Genomic DNA, 18,311 nt, shown 5'->3' on the forward strand with positions numbered 1-18,311 from the left:
ATTTCCAAGGTATCTAATATCATGCAAGTTTATTTTCTTTTTTTCCCTGAAACAGCCCACAATTAACATTTTTTAAAAAGAAGTGAAAAATGACTTAAAAGCAAGCCATCGAAAACATTCGCATTGAAAAGATGAAGTACTACATCCCAGTATTTTTGGACGTTCCCCAAAATCTTCCCTCCAAGAAAAACATGTCCAGCAATTTCTCCATATTAAGAAGAACCCCACGTACACATGCGCTCAGGCACCCCCGCACCCCCCCGCACTTCCCCATCCATCCATCCATCCACACGCCGACAAATTCCACCTCATGTCCCTTCCCCTCTTGTGGCCAATCCAATTAGCCGGCGAGCATCTCCCTCGCATGTTTTCCCCGACTCGTAACTCACAAGTGGGGAGCGGGTGGCGTACGCAGAAAAAGCACCACCGAAGAAGAAAAAGAAGAAGAAGGAGGAGGACGACGAGGAGGAGAAGAAACTGACATGCTGTCAAGAAAAGGAGGAAGCCGACATGCCAGATTGAAACGTCCCGTGACCACAAAAATGAGGGTGACTCATGCGTACGCCCGTCCAAATTGGGGTAAAAAAAAAGGCAAATTTCAGGGTGTGTGTGTGTGTGTGACTGGATTGCGGAGACGACCACGGGTCAAAACACCCTCATTTTTGTTGTCTGACAATGAAATGCCGCGAATTCATGTGTTAATCCTGCGGCGTGGAGCGCGCCCCTTTCCCATTTGCATGTGTGTCATCCCATGTAGCCCCTTCGGACCCCCCTTTTTTGCCCCCCGATATCCGACATCCGCCCCCTCGCACTGCGTCCGTTCACAGCGTTACATTGAGTCCCGTGATTAAAAAGCTCCTATAAGTCCTTCAGTGTTTTTTTGTGGTTTTTTTTGTTTCTCTGCAGAAAAGGGAAGTATAGGGGGGGAGGGTTTTGGGGGGGATTCGAGCGGGACTTACCGCCGCAGAGTCGGTCATGGTTCCTTTCTCGGGGGTCCGGTTTTCCTCCTCCTTCCCGAAACACGTCGCGAGGGTCCCGTCCGTCTGTCCTGTCTTTTGCTGCCTCTGCACGACGGGTCGACCGCTGCTGCTGTGAGGAAGACGAGGCGGATGAAGATGAGGGGGAGGAGGGGGGGGGGGGGGGGGAGTGGAGAAAAGGAGGAGGGGTGAGGGGGGGTGTCAGTTCCTTTGGGATTTGAACCTTGTGGAGACGGAGAGGAGAGGAGGCTGACATTATTGGAAATGGAGAGGTGAAATAATCACATGGTTGTTAAGTAGAGAGGGATGTCTAATTTGTTGGAACTGGGAGGGTTGGCGTGGCAAATGGAGCGAGTGGTTGGCAAGTACGCTTTGCAGTTGTGAGATCGAGGGTTTCGTCCCTGACTTTCCTGGGAGGAGTTTGCGTGTTCTATCTGGGCTTGTGTGGGTTTTCTTCGGGTACTCCGGTTTCCTCCCACATCCCAAAAAGATGCATGTGTTGCAACCTGCATTTTATCTTGAAACACAGGGAGAAATAATCACAATAGTGATTTGTTGTTGCTTCTTCAATACAACTTTACTGGTATGTTTTTTTATTATGGCGGCCATATTCGAGGGATTACTGTATTGCCAAATCTTGTTCGCAAAAATCTTTTATAATTTATAGAAAATCATTTCCTAAGCAAAAAGCCAGCACTTTCAAGCATGTTTTCAGGAAATTACTGTAAAAGATCACTTAATTCAATCAACAACAACAAAAGAATAATAAACATACCTGTCCATGCCTCTCAAAAATGATTTTTACATATTTAATTTTTGAACACGATAACTGCGATTGACTAGCAATCAATCTGGGTTGTGCCCCGCCTACTGCCCATACTTGGCTGGGATAGGCCCCAGCACCCCCGCAACCCTTGTGAAGGTACTTAAAATGAATAATCAAATAATCACAACACGATTTGACATACTAATCCTTGACCCCGAATGGACAAAACGTCCTTAGGGACAACAGGCCTATCAAATTGCATCAGCCTGTAAAATAAACAGATTATTTCGAAGGAAAAAAAAAAAATCGCTTGACGTGATTGGATGACGCCTTCGTCACCCGCAGACGTTCATTGACAGGATGGCTTCACTCGACTCGCTTGGTGCGCTCGGACGCAAACGGGAAGCGAGGGTCACGTGACCGCGGCCAGTCAGTCAATCGGTAATGGTAGGTCTGTTTAGATGGGTAATAACAGCGCGGGCCTTGTTACCATGGCGAAAGGGCTGGCGGCAGCCGCCTGTTGAGTCTTCTGATACTACTTTGACATGGCGGACCGCATTTCGTTGCTTCGTAGCTTTAATGTCTGGGCGTGGAACCAAAAGCAGGCACAAAAAGAGTCTGGCGGGACAAAGAAATAATAAGACGGGCAGGAATGAATGAATCTCAGAAATACTACGTGCGATGATTTTCCCTTCAAAGTAACACATTTGGACTCCCTATTAAAACCATGAATATGGAAGTGAAAATTGTGAATCAGGGGGCGGCTTATACACGAGAAATTGTCAAATTCAACCATTTGAAGGCAATTTTAAGGGTGTGGGTTATATGTGGGGGTGGCTTATATGCGAGAAATTGTAAAATTCAACCATTTTAAGGCAATTTTAAGGGTCTGGGTTATACACGAGATGGCTTATATGCGAGAAATTGTAAAATTCAACCATTTTAAGACAATTTTAAGGGCATGGCTTATACGCGAGGCGGCTTATATGCGAGAAATTGTAAAATTCAACCATTTTAAGGCAATTTTAAGGGTGCGGGTTATATGTGGGGGCGGCTTATATGCGAGAAATTGTAAAATTCAACCATTTTAAGGCAATTTTAAGGGTGCGGGTTATATGTGGGGGCGGCTTATATGCGAGAAATTGTAAAATTCAACCATTTTAAGGGTACGGCTTATACGCGGAAACGGCTTATATGCGAGAAATTACGGTATTAGCTAGCCGGAAAAGCATAGCGGAAACTGGCAAAAAGGCTGAAACACAAGTTCGGGGTGGACAAACAGACAAACTAAAGATGGACGCCGACCAAAAGATAAGTAGATGGAAAGACGGTGAATGGAAGGAGGAAGCTGTGTGGCTTCCCCGCTGGGTGCAATTTTCACCCGGCGCACAAGTGTGACTCATTTGTTATTTTCTGGCTAGTTTTGGTTGAGGTTTCACACTGAGTGTTGCCGCCGATGGTCAACACCCACTCAGAAGCTGCTTTCCACCGCCACTATTGCCCACCCTTGACTGATTGGTGGACTTGATCGCCAATGTACAGGCAGGTATCGATTGGACGACTAAATCAAGTGCTTGAGTTTCATTCAAACAACCAATCACTCATAGCTAGGGACAATATAGCATCCAATTAGCCTAGCATGCATGTTTTAGGAATGTGGGAGGAGACTGGAGTACCAGGAGAAAACCCACACAAGTCCGGGGAGAACATGCAAACTCCACATAGGAAGGTCCGGACCTGGGACCGAACCCTCGATAGCATAACTGTGAGGCTGTCAGTCAAAACAACGCCTTCAATGGCAGCCAATGAGTAAAGAGGAACCTTAAAATACCCCCAAACCAACAAGAAGTCACCTGGAAAAGCCCCAAAATCAGTATGCAGTGATAAATAAACAAGAAGCATCCCGGAAAGCCCATCAAAACCAATAGGAAATGATCCAAAACTTATTGTAAGTGACCCGTAAATACTCTAAAATGGCAAAATGAACTGATTGCCTGCTATTGACAATGATAGATGTCCAAATCCCTTAAAATGGCTGTTCATGTTCATCTTTCAGTTTCATCAAAGTCAACGTTTTGGGCCAAAAAGAAACTGGTCCTGCCCACATGAGACTTAAGTGGCCCACAGACCAAACTGAGTTTGCCAATCTTAGTTAGAAAAGTTCTCCTTGGAAGAGATCGGTGCCGTTCCGAATATTCTTCAATCTTCCGTCCACGTAAAAAAAAATAAGGACAAAGTGGATTTTAGTCAGCGCCACTTGGCGGTAATATTGATAGAAAGTGACGTGTGCTTCAGTGCGTCTCCACTCGATGAGGCTCTCCACTGGTCTGCTCAGGAAACCAAACCAACCCCCTCCCACCCAGGCTTTGGTTGTGTCTCTTCTTGGACACGACGTGAGATGAAGGCATCCCGTGGTCCTGCGCTAACAACCCGCCCACCCGCATCGCCTCTAAGCGGAATCGGCGGCGGGGGCTGCGTGGCACCCGGTCCGTCCTCAACCTCCACTTGTCTCCTACAGAGAACCTCACGTCGAGGGTGAACCGATTTATTTTTAGGTCTTTTTTTTAGGTGTAATCTTATGAGAATTAAGTTGTTGGAGTTTTTGGAGGGGTGCAAATATTTGTAATATAAGATGAGTGTAAATAAAAGTTAAATTAGAAAATATGTACCGTATTCTCGCATATTAGCCGCCTCCGTGTATAAGCCGCACCCTTAAAATTGCCTTAAAATGGTTGAATTTTACAATTTTTTGCTTATAAGCCGCCCCACGTATAAGCCGTACCCTTAAAATTGCCTTAAAAAGGTTGAATTTTACAATTTCTCACGTATAAGCCGCCCCCCGATTCACAAATTTCACCTCCATATTCATCGTTTTAATAGGGAGTACAAATATGTTACTTTGAAGTGAAAATCTTAAGAAAAATCATCGCACGTGGTATTTCTGAGATACTGTATAAATCGATTTCTGGATTGCATATTCCTAAATGGTGTTGCCTGGTTGTAGACAAATTCAAAAAGGAAGTCACGTGACCACTACAACCAGGAAATGTGTCTGTAGCGGTCTAGTTTGTCATCCCTAGGTAAGATGGTGGCGCCCTGAGCGAGCAATGGCAGGCACAAGTAAGTGAGTTTTTTCACATTTTATGCAAGATAGTTAATTTTTTTCTTGAATTTCATTCATACACATCAAAATAAATTTTCTTTAGCCTTTCATCTGTTTATCTTTTCTCTATTCTGAAATAATCTGCCGCATTGTCTTCCGTTTTGGCATTTTGTCTTGGTCACCCTGCAGTTTCGTGCATGTCATGTCTAATTTGTGCGCATATAAGCCGTACCCACGATTCAGTCATCTTTTTTTGGCGCAACAAATATAGCTTATATGCGAGAAAATGTGCAATAGTAAAGATAACAACACTCCAAAAATGAATTTGCTTTTTCAAAGACAGTCTGAACCTAAATGTTGAAACTAATTTCTAAGCAAAAAAATATAGTACATAAAAAACTCCCTTGTAATATTTTTCTCTAAAAAACTATTGAGCTCTAAGCTATCCACCATAACAAACCATCTTCCATAAAGACTTCCCAATCTCAGCCCATCTAATCCATAAAAAAAAGATTCTTAGCAGTTAAAAACAACTCATCGGAATACGACTTCACTGTGGTCGTCCCATTTTTAGTTCACTAATGACACACTAAAATATTCTGGCCTCTCAGTGTGGCGCTTCAGTCATTTTCTGGCTACATTAAGCAGTTTGCAGACCATTAAGGAGGTTACCACTAAAATGAGGGCAAAAACATCAACAGCAATTTAACAAAAAACAAGCAAAACAGCATAACAACTCCCACTTTGCTCCAATCACACCAAAGTAAAAGGCCAGCTGCACTTCCCGTGACACAGAAGGCAGGAGGGGATGTTTTCCAACACTGACAAGATGGTGAAATGTATGAAAAGTCGAACTGACATATGACAGAAGACGAACTGACACATCCAAAATGGCCTGAAATCCAACAAGTGAATGCCCACTTGCTATGTTGAGGCTCCAACAAGCTTCAATTTGAGAAAATATCCATGTAAAACGTGACAAATTTACAATTATTCCGGCTCGTGTGTCGTCATTGGTCACGGTTGAGTGTTTGCAATCAGAGATTAATTCCTCAGCAGGTTGAAATATGTATGATGGTACATAATACCGCATAATACAACAACACTGCTCAGTGGTCACTGCTATTGATTTTAATACGCCACAACTGTGACCAAGTCTACGAGTCAGTTCAGACAGGGCCGGTCAATACAGTACTAAAATTAAAGTACCAGAATACGGGGACGCCAAAAATCAAGAAGAACCAGAACACTGCACCATCCGCTAGCTATTATAAAAAACAATAACATTATAATACGATTAAAAGCAAGAAGGACCAGAACACGGGGAGGGCAAAATCAAGAATACCTGAACATGGGAAGGCCAAAATCAAGAAGTACCGGAATACGGGGACACCAAAATCAAGAAGAACCCAAACACGGGAATGCCAAAATCAAGACGTACGGAACACAAGGTGGTCAAAATCAAGAAGTACCGACCAGGACATGGGGACGCCAAAAATCATGAAGGACGGAGGATGCTGACCAGGATGATGTCCATCATGGACAGCACCTCCCACCCCCTCCATGAGTCTGTGGAGTCCCTCCGAAGCTCTTTCAGCAATAGACTGCTGCACCCTCATTGAAGGAAGGAGCGTTTCCGCAGATCCTTCCTCCCATCAGCTGTCAGGCTCTTTAACAAAACAAATGGCTGAGTGTTAAGACCTACCGTATGCATGCATGTACATCTGTGTATGTATGTATATATGTGCTTATATACATGTATGTGTTTGTACACGTAAATATATACATATATATTTCAGCAACATGCTTATTTATTTATATATTTATTCATGTATTTATTAACTTACTTATTACCTATCTATTTATGTCTAAAATGCCTTTCCTATTTCTGCATCCTCACCCTCTTGCTACTGTGACAACAACATTTCCCGAATACGGGATGAATAAAGTTAGCCAATCCAATCCAATATGAGGATGCCAAAAATCATGGAGGAACAGAACACTGGGCGGCCAAAAATGAGAAGTACCCAAACACGGGAATGCCAAAATCAATACGCACAGAACACGGTACCCGGACATTTTGTCGCCGGACGCTCTGTCCCCGGATGGTTCGTCGAACGGACAATTCGTTGCCAGAGAGTTCGCCTAACCTTAACCACCATTAAAGAAGACAACGGAAATTCACATATTCTTTGTTAAAGAAAATAAAACAGCAAAAACTCACTCGACAACACAAACACATTAACATTTCCTTTGTCTTCTTTAATAGTGGTTAAGGTTAGGCGAACTGTCTGGCGACGAAGTGTCCGGTCACACAGAACACAAGGAGGTCAAAATCAAGAAGTACCGACCAGAATATGGGGACGCCAAAAATCAACAAGGACCAGAAAAAACACGGGGAGGGCAAAATCAAGAATACCTGAATGCGGGAAGGCCAAAATCCAGAAGTACCGGAATGCGGGGACGCCAAAATCAAGAAGTTCCCAATCCTGTTGAACCAAAATACATAAATTAACCCCTGTACACCCAACACTTTCATAAAGATTTTTTTTTCGGGATATAACGGCTCAGCCAACTGAATCATCTCCGATTAAGCACTAAGAGCTGGTGCCACCATTTTGTGTCATCTCCAGCACACGGACCACGTCGATCACGTCACATCACGTCATATAAACCGTCTTTACATCCTGTACATCTTAAATCTCCCGCATAAATAGCTACCCCATATCGCCCTTGAATGAAATGTCACCCACACAAAAGGGTTATTTAATGAGGAGAAAACGTAATCCCGAGTTTGTGCGCGCGCGTCTCCACGAGGCTCTTTTGTGAGCAGGCAGTGAGTCAGTCGCCCTTTGAAAAGACGCTGATTGGCTTCGGAGCGAGAGGCCGCCACTTTTCTGATGTAATTGCGGGTTGTCAGAGAAACAGAAATGTTCTGTAATGGAGGACGCGCCTCGTCACTGCCCCCCCTGGCCCGCCGTGGGAGGGAAGGAACGCGGACCGAGGGTCTGGGCAAAGCCCAGGGGGAACGTAAGGGTGTTTTTTTTTTTTCAATATCGCGTTTGGAAACGACCACGGGGCGAGCCGGGAAGGCCCAATATGACGTCAGGAAAAGGCTAGTGGCGTCCTGAGGAAATGTCACGTAACGGCGTGGAGACAGCCGGTCGGGAAAAAAAATGCGGAATGAAATATTGAAGGATTCTTATGAATTTTTGAGAAATACCCAAAAGAGACAGAGTCCCCTTAAGGGAAGAGATTTTTATGTCTCCGAAGCTTTTAATATATTTATCATTGCAGAGGGCAGGAATGATATAGCATTTGATTTTTTTTCCCTATTTTTTTATTTTTAGATTAGATAACTTTATTCATCCTGTATTCGGGAAATTTCAATTTAATGTATCGAAATGTACATACACTGTGTATACTTTTTGTTGGTTAATTTATTTAGTGATGATAATTGTAAATTTACTGTGGATTTCTTTTTTGTTTAAATAGTTTAAAAAAAGATTTTTAAAAATTTGAGGGTGACAAAAAAAATACCGTAGGAAATATTAATATACAGATCTATATTGTCACACTATTTCTCATCTCATCTCATTTTCTGAACCGCTTAATCCTCATGAGGGTCACGGGGGGTGCTGGAGCCAATCTCCGTTGATTATAATTGATGGATGTTTGAATTCATATTTGTTTTAGTAGTATTTTTCAAATTTGGGGAAACTAGAGAGCAGTTTTATATTTACAATTTCAGTAGTTTCATATTAGTAGTTTTTTTTAACAAAACTTTAGTTTTTTAAAAGTGTGGTAAAATGTTGTCATGCTATAAATATTAATTTATTCTATTCCGTACCGCTCATCTTCACGAGTGTCGCGGGGGTGCTGGAGCCTATCCCAGCCAACCACGGGGACCACCCTGAATTTGTTGCGAGCCAATTGCAATTGCTGGTGTATGTTTTGCCATGCCTGACTGCGTCTTTAAAAACGGTGCGTCGTGTGTGTGTGTGTGTAAAATACAGAAATAGCACTCTTTACTGACACTGCGCCTTTAAATGCGATGCGCCATATAGTCGTGAAAATACGGTAGATTAAGGTTTTTGTTTGTACTCAAGTCAGGAAAAAAAAAGAGGATTTGAGTTCCGAATGCTACTAAGAAAGACAATCATCGGAAGTTTTTGCCATAAAAGAAAGATCCGTAACGAATCCAACCTCAATTCCGCCGTCCCCAACTCGACGACAGAGTCTGAGAGTGCGCCTGCGGCGTGACAATCAAACGTCTCTCCAGCCACACTCCATCATAACGCCGCACCGCCGGGTCGCCATGGCAACGTGGATTCAGAGCGCCGTGTGCTCTTTTCTTCCAGGAAGACGAGAAAAGGCGAGGCACGTGACCGGCACAACGTTAGACTCTTATGAAAAGGATCGGGGGACGATCTGCGAATCGAAGCGATCTGTACCGGTTCTGAAAAAAAAACAAAGAACTAAATACATGACCCAAATCACATGGAGCAGTGTTGTCAAAGGTGCGGCTTGTGGCCCGGAAGTGGCCCACGAGGCAGCATCTTATACGAGGCAAATTGTAAAATTCTACAATTCAATGAGGCTTATATGCGAGAAATGGTGATTCAGCGCCCCTAGTGGACATTGTGGCCTGCGAAGCAAACTGAATTGGACAGCCATGACTTAGTGGGGAAGTCTATGCTTTACAGATTTACTTTCTATTGCGAGTGTGAAATTTAATTTGTCCACAGCATCATCACGCTAAAAAAAAAGTGCAATTTACCCCAACAAAGTTGAGTCCGGACGTCCTTGGTGTCCTCAGAGCAGCTCTGTCCCTGTCTTGTCTTAACCATCTGCTGAGGAAGCTGCTGTCAGCACATTGTGGCACTCGATTTTTCTCTCTCTGACACACACACACACACACATATACACACACAAGCGTAGAACACACACCTTAGTCTGGTCTCTATGCCCGGCTTTGCCAGTCCAGCTGGTGGTTTACACGACCGGCCTGCGAGAGCTCCCTGGTGCGGAGGCGAGGAGAAGAGGACAAAAAAGATGAATTATAGATCAACGGGGGGGAAATCGCAAGCTTCAATTTGCTATTCAGTCCCCAACAAACACGCATACCGAATGAATAGGTACAACAGGCGAGTCATTCTTCTATTTTTTTATCCTACAATGGTCTTTTATGAAGAAGCGCCAGTTTCCAAAACACTGCAAAAAGTGTCAAACTCAAACCGGAAACCACATTTTCCGTTATTTTGAGACCCACTTTCACTAAATATAAACTTGTGGTCGTGTGATAAGGTATAAAAAAAATCTCTTATCTGGTGTGTGTACCATTTCCGCAAGACTTTTAATACTTTGAGTATATTAACTTTTTCTTTTCCACCAGCTACAACTCGAATTGAAAATTATTGTTTTATATGCAATACGTTGATGTTTCTCAGTTAGCTAGTTGTTTTTAACTTTTAAGATTTCTTTCTTATAATTATGTTGAGATGATGCTAATTAGCTATAGCAAGCTAGCAAACTCATGCCTCAACCACATTAAAAAACGCGTATTTTTGGTAATATTCCTGTTCAGGAAAGCATTTTATAAATAAACAACACTTTTATTCATAATATATTTATTAGAATTCTTTATATTTATCGCATTGGCTGTATTTGTTGGACTACAAGTCGCACTAAGCAAAAATTCACAATGGACAAAATAGACACTCATCAATGTAAAATATTATGTTATAGCCAAATACATTTAAAATACCGTATTTTCACAACTATAAGGCGCACATAAAAGTCTTAAATTTTGTGTGGGCTGGCGATCGACATCAACACAGCTTTACGAAGCATGGAAGACAGCGTTAGAATAGTTACGCTAGCTACTAGCTAGCTACTATTTGTGAATGGATTGTGGCCGCCTGGACGAACGTATAAAACTCAGCGTTTTCGATGACTCATTTGGACAATTGTTCAATTCGGACACAGAAAATTAGGACTTTGATGGATTTGTGGGTGATGATGACGTGAGTACATTGTAAAATGGCTAAATAAAGTACAACCCAACTCAGTTTTGCTTCCGTTGCCTTTTTAAAAACGTGTATTTAGCGTGTGTCCGTATGTTTAAGCTGGTGTATGTTTTGCCATGCCTGGCTGCGTCTTTAAAAACGGTGCGTCCTTTGTGTGTGTCAAATACAGAAATAGCACTCGTTACTGACACTGCGGCTAAAAATACGATGCGCCGTATAGTCGTGAAAATACGGTAATTAAAAATATATATTATTGACAAAAAATGTAATCCATAAAAAATGTAAATACATTTATTTATATTTATTTCTGCCCCGTTGCAAAAAAAAAACTATCATACCCACAGTCTCACTCAAACAACGATAAGAACCTGATTACTGTATCTTCCCAAACAAATGAATCTTCAATGAAGCTAACATCCCACAGGAAGGCTAAAGCTAAGATTCAGAACGCCAGATACTTTTCAGTAAAAAAAAAAAACTGTCAGCGCGCTATAAAGAGTGTAAACACACATTCCCCTCAGAATACAATTGAAAGTCAATGTAAGCGTTTACGTTCCTACCACGGGTCGGACTCAGTCCGCTGGGGCGTTTCGGGCTGGGAGCTTTTCTGCTAGCAATTAGCGGGGTTAATATCCTGAAATGAAATCTGTGACTGCGCGTCTATGCTAACTGAGCGATGCACCTGTTTGCCATAATTAGCCGAGCGGCGCCGGTAATGAGCTGCCGTAGCCAAGGTTAAATCGCTTTAAAGTCACATCCCGCCACTTTAACACTAATGCTTCTGATTAGAAAAGAAAAAAAAACGGTCGGTACTGGAGTGACAGGCTCGTTTTTTTTTTTCTTTTTTTCAAGCGGCCAATCACAGATGCCACTGACGCCGTGTCCCACTTTAGAGGACCGGGAACAAAATGTTCGCCGAAGAGATCATTGCAGTCTTTTGGAGTGTTGCAAAAAAATAGGATACGACCGCTTATCCTCACAAAGGTCACGGGGGTGCTGGAGCCTAACCCACCTGACTTTGGGGACACCCTGAATTGATAGGCAGCCAATCGCAGGGCACAAGGAGACAAATGACAACCAATTGTAAATAGGGGCAATTTCAAGTGTCCAAACAGCTAGCTTAGCACAGTTTCATGTATTTTCCGTTCTGCTTATCCTAAGTCGCAGGGGTGTTGGAGCCGATCCTAGACAAATATGGCCATCAATTAGCTTAGCATGCATGTTTTTGGGATGTAGAAGGAAGTCGGAGTACCCGGAGAAAACCCACGCACACCTGGGGAGAATATGCAAACTCCACACAAGTTGACAGACCTGGATTCGAACCCAGGAGCCTAAAACCGTGAGGGCGACACGTTAACCACTAATCCACCGGGCCACCACATTGTAGATTTATTTATTTTCCCACAGAAATTCAACAAAATGGCTTATATGTGAGTAACGCGAGCAGAAACCCAGCGAAGGGGACATTACAATGTTCTCAGGTCCTCGGTGTCAACCTTTGAGATGGCTCTCAAACACATTAGCACTCGTGCTTGTGGCTAAAGTGGGCTTCTGCGCTAATTGAAGTCAACCAACCGAGGAGGAAGCGCGAGGGGATTGCCATGGAAACGTAGCATATATAAAAAGAAACGCAGCTGAGGAAAAAAAATGGGTATGTTTAGAACAGAGGTGTCAAACGCAGGGCCCAAAACCAACAGGAAGTCACCCGGAAATGCCCCAAAATCAGCAACAACCGACTAACCAATGAGAAGCTTCCCTCAAAATAAGCATGTTTCAAGTTCCAACATTTAGCAAAAGTGACCTGCGAGTCGCAAGAACACAAATGCTAACCACCCAAAAGAATGGGACGCCAAAATCAAGAAGTCCCTGCTCCTGCTCTGTGTTTGCCTGGCTGCGTCTCCGGCACCCCTTTTTGACACAAGCCAATATCTGTCAGGACAATTACAACCAGAATTCCATCACCTCTCCCTCCCTACATCCGAACGTTCTATGGATTTAATTTCGTTGTCCCGTTTTGGCGTTGGCGCATAAGCTCCGCCCCCCGCCCTTAAGTATAACCATCCAGTGGAGAATCTCCATCTCCTGGCTTATGTCACTTTAAAAATAACACTCCCGATCTTGGGAGACGCAGCGGGCCCACGATGCTCTGGCCGCGTCGCCATGGAAACAGCAGCCATTAAGCGACCATTTCGCTATTTACCTCCAGACATAAGATTGGCTGCTGTGAACTGTGACCCCGCCCTCCTCCCCCTCCCTCTCCCGCAATGCTTTCCAATTCTCGCCAGCTTTAAAAACAGAGCGATTTGGCGCAGAGACGAATTTAGACAAATGACGCGGAGACGAGTGGCCGTACGAGAACGGTGTGTTGCGATGATGGTTAACAGCTTGAGGGGACGAAATGTCAGGCTACGCCTGTGGATAAGGCGTACTATGTTCCAAATTGAGATAAAAGTCAAAGTGTGTCTCTGCGGGAACAATGGGACGCCATGCGAGGGATTGGAAGTCATTATTAGTTACAGACTGCAGTTAGATCTTTTTTTTCCTTCTAGTCAGTGCTTTTACTCAAAAATAAATGCATAGGAACATTCTCTACTAGATGCTAGTTTGAAGGAACAAATCATATTAGAGGAAATGAAATCTAAATAATATGAAATTAAGATAGATTAAAAAAATATTTAACAAAAGAAATGGCTGAATGTTAAGAGCAACTGTATGTATATATATATATATATATACACATCTATGTGTATGTATATGTATATATATGAATATATATATATATGTGTGTGTATATATATGTGTGTATATATATTTATTTCTATATTTATTCTATATTTATTACTTTATTTATAGATTTATATACTTATTTATTACCTATTTATTTATGTCTAAAATGTCTTTTCCTGTGTTTGTATTCTCAAATGAAATTTCCCAAATACAGGATGAATAAAGTTATGTAATCTAATAAATAAAATAAATAAAAAACACTGAAAAACATTGTCCGGACATCGTGTTCTTGAAACCTACTGACCGCAATAAACGAGGTATTACTGTAATATGAATAAACATCAAAAATAGTATTAAATTCAATTTTGGATAATAATTCCACACTGTGAATATATATTTAAAATGTACCTTTACCTTGTACAAGCTGCTGATGACCTCTTTCCTTCCTGGCGGACGGTCTTGCAGATCATATGAAACAAAATTACATTCCATTCATTTTCTTATTTGACCACCAACTATCACAAATAAATTTACTGGGTGTCACTATTTAGAATTTAGCAGGTTGCTGAAGGGACTTTGTGAATTAGCACTTGAACCTATTCTTTGTTTGACAGCAAAGTGACACTGTCTGACATTACCACTACAGGGGGGCTTGGCCTTCCAAGAGGTGACACACACACACACACACATATACACACACACACACACACATACACATATACGCACACACACACACACACACACACACACCGACAACAGCCTGAAGACAGATGGAGGCGCACTCACACATTGCTCTGCATGTCAGCCAAATTTTAGTTCATTTATACACACTGTAAAACACTGCAAATGTTGCATTTCCTGTTACAGTAATCCCTCGATTATCACGACTTCACTTATCACAATGTTTTTTTCCTGCTATTAATTATTTATATTTTTTTACTTCAGTGCTGAGTCCTAGTAGCAAGTCTCCGCTTACGAGTTTCAGCGTGGATTTTCACATTTTTGTGAACTTAAAAAAATAATTCTTACCGTATTTACACACCTATAGGCCGCACCTAAAAGTCTAAAATGTTCTGTAAAATGGTCAATGCGCCTTTTCTGTGCACTAAATTCAATTTTTTAATAGGGGTCACCCTACTTCCTGATTTTTCGACTATCGCGGCCATGTTTGGTCGACATTAACCATGATATTTGAGGGATTACTGTACTAGTAAAATTTTACAAATTCGAGTAAAGAGCGTAACGCGAGCAGGGGAAAAGCGCCTTGCATTAATGACATAGCAATGAGTTAATAAGCAACCTTAAAATGCCACAAAACCAAGAGAAAATGGCCAAAAATCAGCAGGAACCTACAAACAAACAAGAAAAACCCTCAAAATCAATAGAAATGAATCCACATTTTTGCCAAGTTGACCTGTGAGTACGCTAAAATGGAAGTGGGAAAAAAAAACACGTTAACTCATTCCTCACTATTGTCCAATTTACTTAAACTAGCTGTGAATGCTCATCTTTCAGCGCCATTGACGGCGCTAGACGTTAAGCTCGTGGAACCGTGGCGCGAATCTGACGGCATACAAACTGCAAATGGAGCCTGCAAATTAGCATGCAGCGCGCTAACGTACGCGCGCGGGAGACGGAAGGAAAGGAGGGCAGAGCGCGGTCGCGGACGGGTGATTGTGACATGATTTACAATGAGATCATTAACCTTGAGGAACGGCGGCAGCCTCCGTCCGACTGACACCTAGCAAAAAAACAACACATTACGCACGGTTAATAACATACAAAAGAAAAACACACCGCGTCCCGGGGACAGCCGTAAACAAACGTTGCGCAATCCGGACCGATTTAGTTCCATTTCTCGAACCGTGTATCAAGCGCTAGCTAGCACGTAGCGGCTAATAAATAAAACAGACAGTGTACATAAATGAAATCACAAGTGTACGCTTCAACTGTCTTTTTATTCAAGCATTCTACAATAAATGCGGAGCTTGTAAACATGCCAAAACAGTGCGGTAAACAATTAAAATGTGGTTACGGCCTCGGTAAACTACCACTACAAAGTGGTACCGTGGAAGACTGAGAAAATGTGCTGTTTTTTGAGCGGTCGCTGAAGTGGAATTGCGGTACAATGACGACAATAAACTTCTTTTGACAGAGCGTTACTCTTTTCTGGAGACATATTTGCATTTTTTGCAAGTCCACGTGGATTTGGCAGTGTGTGGATTTATGGTGGTGCAAAGAAAATGTTGCAGGCATGGCATAAAAGTCTTCTTAATTTAGTTTGTCTCTTTAGAGTTAGTAAAAAAGTCATATAAACAAGTATAAATAAAATTGTTTTCTCATTGAAATAAGGTTAGCACATTAGTCAGTCGGTATTTTTCCATTCCAGGATACCCTTTTATGATCTTTCTAATTTAAAATACACATGTAACTCCTCCTTAACTGTTCTTATAATCCTAAACTGTAGTGACTAAGACATGAGGCTAATGCAAAATTGGATTCAAAAGTCTCTAAATACTTTATAATACCAAACGTGAAGACGCCTAGCTGCCTATTTTTAGTAAGTTTATCTTCTGGTAAACAAATCCTGGAGTCCAATATAGTTTGTATGGTGACCAATCAGTGCTTGAATTAATATAATGGTAAATAATAGTTTGCTTTTGTAATTTCTTTGTGGCAACAATAACATTTTCACAGCCATGATCCTTGCTGTTTGAAAATAATGCTTTTTACTTTACCGACGCAAAAATAATCAAGAGGAAATGACCCAAAATTAAAAGGAAATGACCTCAAAGTAGCCTAAAATGATAAGAAAGTCAAGCAAAAATTAGCAATTAACAACAATGGATGTCCAATTCACGTCGATGGCGGCCATTCAGTCCCCATTTTAAGGTCAAAAATGAAAGAATGTGATTGGTCACTGACAAAAAAGCTATATTTTTCTCCCCAAAATGGCTGACCATGCAATTTTACACCACGCTTTTGTTGTTTTTTCTTGACATGATACATCACAATCATTCATTAAATTCTACTAAGACTTTTTTTTTAAACCTGAAGTGATATCACAAGTTTAAAATGAGTTAAAGCACATTTTGAAAACCCTTTTTTGAACCTTTCTTCAGTAACATTTGAGTTACTGTACGTAAACATTCCAAATGTTACGAAGCAATGTAAATGTCATTGACATGAGGTGAAAAGTGATCATTTTAAAGGAGATAATTAAAAACATTGATGATATTACTGCAAATCTGCAGAGGAATTCCCGATTGCATCACAACAATCCCATTTCTAATCATTTTTGACAGTAATAAAAGGCAACTATAAAAATATGCAAATATCACGGACAACAAGCGAGTGCTTCTCCAATAAAGGCTGATAATACAATAAAAAAAATACCAATTCCACATCTTACCTCAGTGGCAATTTGAATAAAATAAGTAAGATTTTTGTCTCGCATCAATGTGATGAACAATGTTGATTTGATAACAAATACATTCGCTGGATTCCCGTCATATTTTTTTAAGGAACAATATAATATTGATAATAACAGAAATCTCGGCGAATACTGAATTGCATTCACTGAAATCCAATGAATGTGTATGAAAATGTTTTACGGTATTATTCCCGTTGTAACAGCAATGGTCTGATTTTAAATTACCAGAAAAAATACTATCTCCATAAATCAACACATATTAAAATAACTATGTTTCTACGAATCTCCGCTGATGGCCAATCGCCAGCAAGGATGAAATATAAGTTAATTTTTAACTATAAACAGCTTGCGGGCGATTAAAACTACAGAAAAATACTCCCGATTATCAATGCAAATATCGATTAAAATCTTAATGACTGTTTCAGTCAATTCCAGACTTTTCCAAGAAATTCCAGACCCTTTCAAAATGGGGGCTTGGCTTAAACCGGTTTAGGCAAGGCAATGTAAACAAAACTATGTTCAAGTTTTTTTTTTAACCCGATTATGCCCCAATGAGTAAGTGGCCATCTAACCCACCATTAGGATATCTTTGCATCTACTCCATTTTTATCTGTTCTTCTTAATATAGGAAGTAGTATTAGTAGGATGTTTGGCGAGATTTACAACAAGGTAAGCAAAAAAGTTACAGCTTTTGCAAAGACATAACATACCCAAAAATAGAGGATAAAGTGGTACCTCGACATAAGAGCAATTTGAGATACGAGTAAAATTTCGGGCAAATATTTATCTTGAGATACGAGACAAATTTTGATATACGAGCAGACAGCGGACGCGAGAGGCCGCTCATAAGAACATCATGGGCGCTGTCTTTCTGGTTGCAACTCCCTCATGTAATGTCTCTATGAGCACTGGGCGGAGCGTAGCGTTTTTTTTTTTGCATGTTTTTTTTTCCCGTTAGTCATTGCGAATGGCGAGGCCATCGCTAATACAAAATTTATACATACTACTCGTTGACAAGTGGTCGTGCGTTATCCTATTGTGAGGACATTTGTGTGCATCATTTTGGGAATATTTAGAAGGGAAGACAAAAGCAAACAACCCTCGATAGGTTGCATCTGAAAGTCAGGGTGGAGGCGGGGCCAATAAAGCCAACCCGGGAGAAGAAAGGTATCAAAATTTAAAACAAAATTAGAATTCAGTTTGGTGTAAGGTTAGATTAAATTTCTTTTTGAGTGTCTGCATCGTAATCCAAGTTCATTTAAATTTGTTTATAATA

General features: G+C 41.4%; 2 protein-coding genes across 11 annotated transcripts in view; both read right to left on the minus strand.

Annotated features, from left to right (window-relative positions):
* Window positions 1-9,867, minus strand: part of adcyap1r1a (adenylate cyclase activating polypeptide 1a (pituitary) receptor type I) — a 53,516-nt gene extending 43,649 nt beyond the window's left edge. For all 8 annotated transcript variants that reach the window (XR_013304190.1, XR_013304194.1, XR_013304193.1 and 5 more), the window contains exons 1-5: window positions 9,797-9,867; window positions 9,627-9,696; window positions 9,053-9,305; window positions 7,266-7,335; window positions 960-1,089 (exon numbers count right to left, since the gene is read on the minus strand). The gene's annotated coding sequence lies outside the window, so the exon portion shown is untranslated. The remainder of the gene's footprint in view (window positions 1-959; window positions 1,090-7,265; window positions 7,336-9,052; window positions 9,306-9,626; window positions 9,697-9,796) is intronic.
* A 4,143-nt stretch (window positions 9,868-14,010) lies between these two features.
* Window positions 14,011-18,311, minus strand: part of LOC144085599 (FYVE and coiled-coil domain-containing protein 1-like) — a 34,874-nt gene continuing 30,573 nt past the window's right edge. For 2 of the 3 annotated variants that reach the window (XM_077615049.1, XM_077615051.1), the window contains one exon: window positions 14,011-14,060. The gene's annotated coding sequence lies outside the window, so the exon portion shown is untranslated. Of the gene's footprint in view, window positions 14,061-15,307; window positions 15,344-18,311 lie in introns of all 3 variants that reach the window. The other variant, XR_013304188.1, reaches the window with a different exon arrangement.

Source organism: Stigmatopora argus, chromosome 12 (assembly GCF_051989625.1).
Source record: "Stigmatopora argus isolate UIUO_Sarg chromosome 12, RoL_Sarg_1.0, whole genome shotgun sequence".
In the NCBI taxonomy this organism is placed as follows: Eukaryota; Metazoa; Chordata; class Actinopteri; order Syngnathiformes; family Syngnathidae; genus Stigmatopora; species Stigmatopora argus.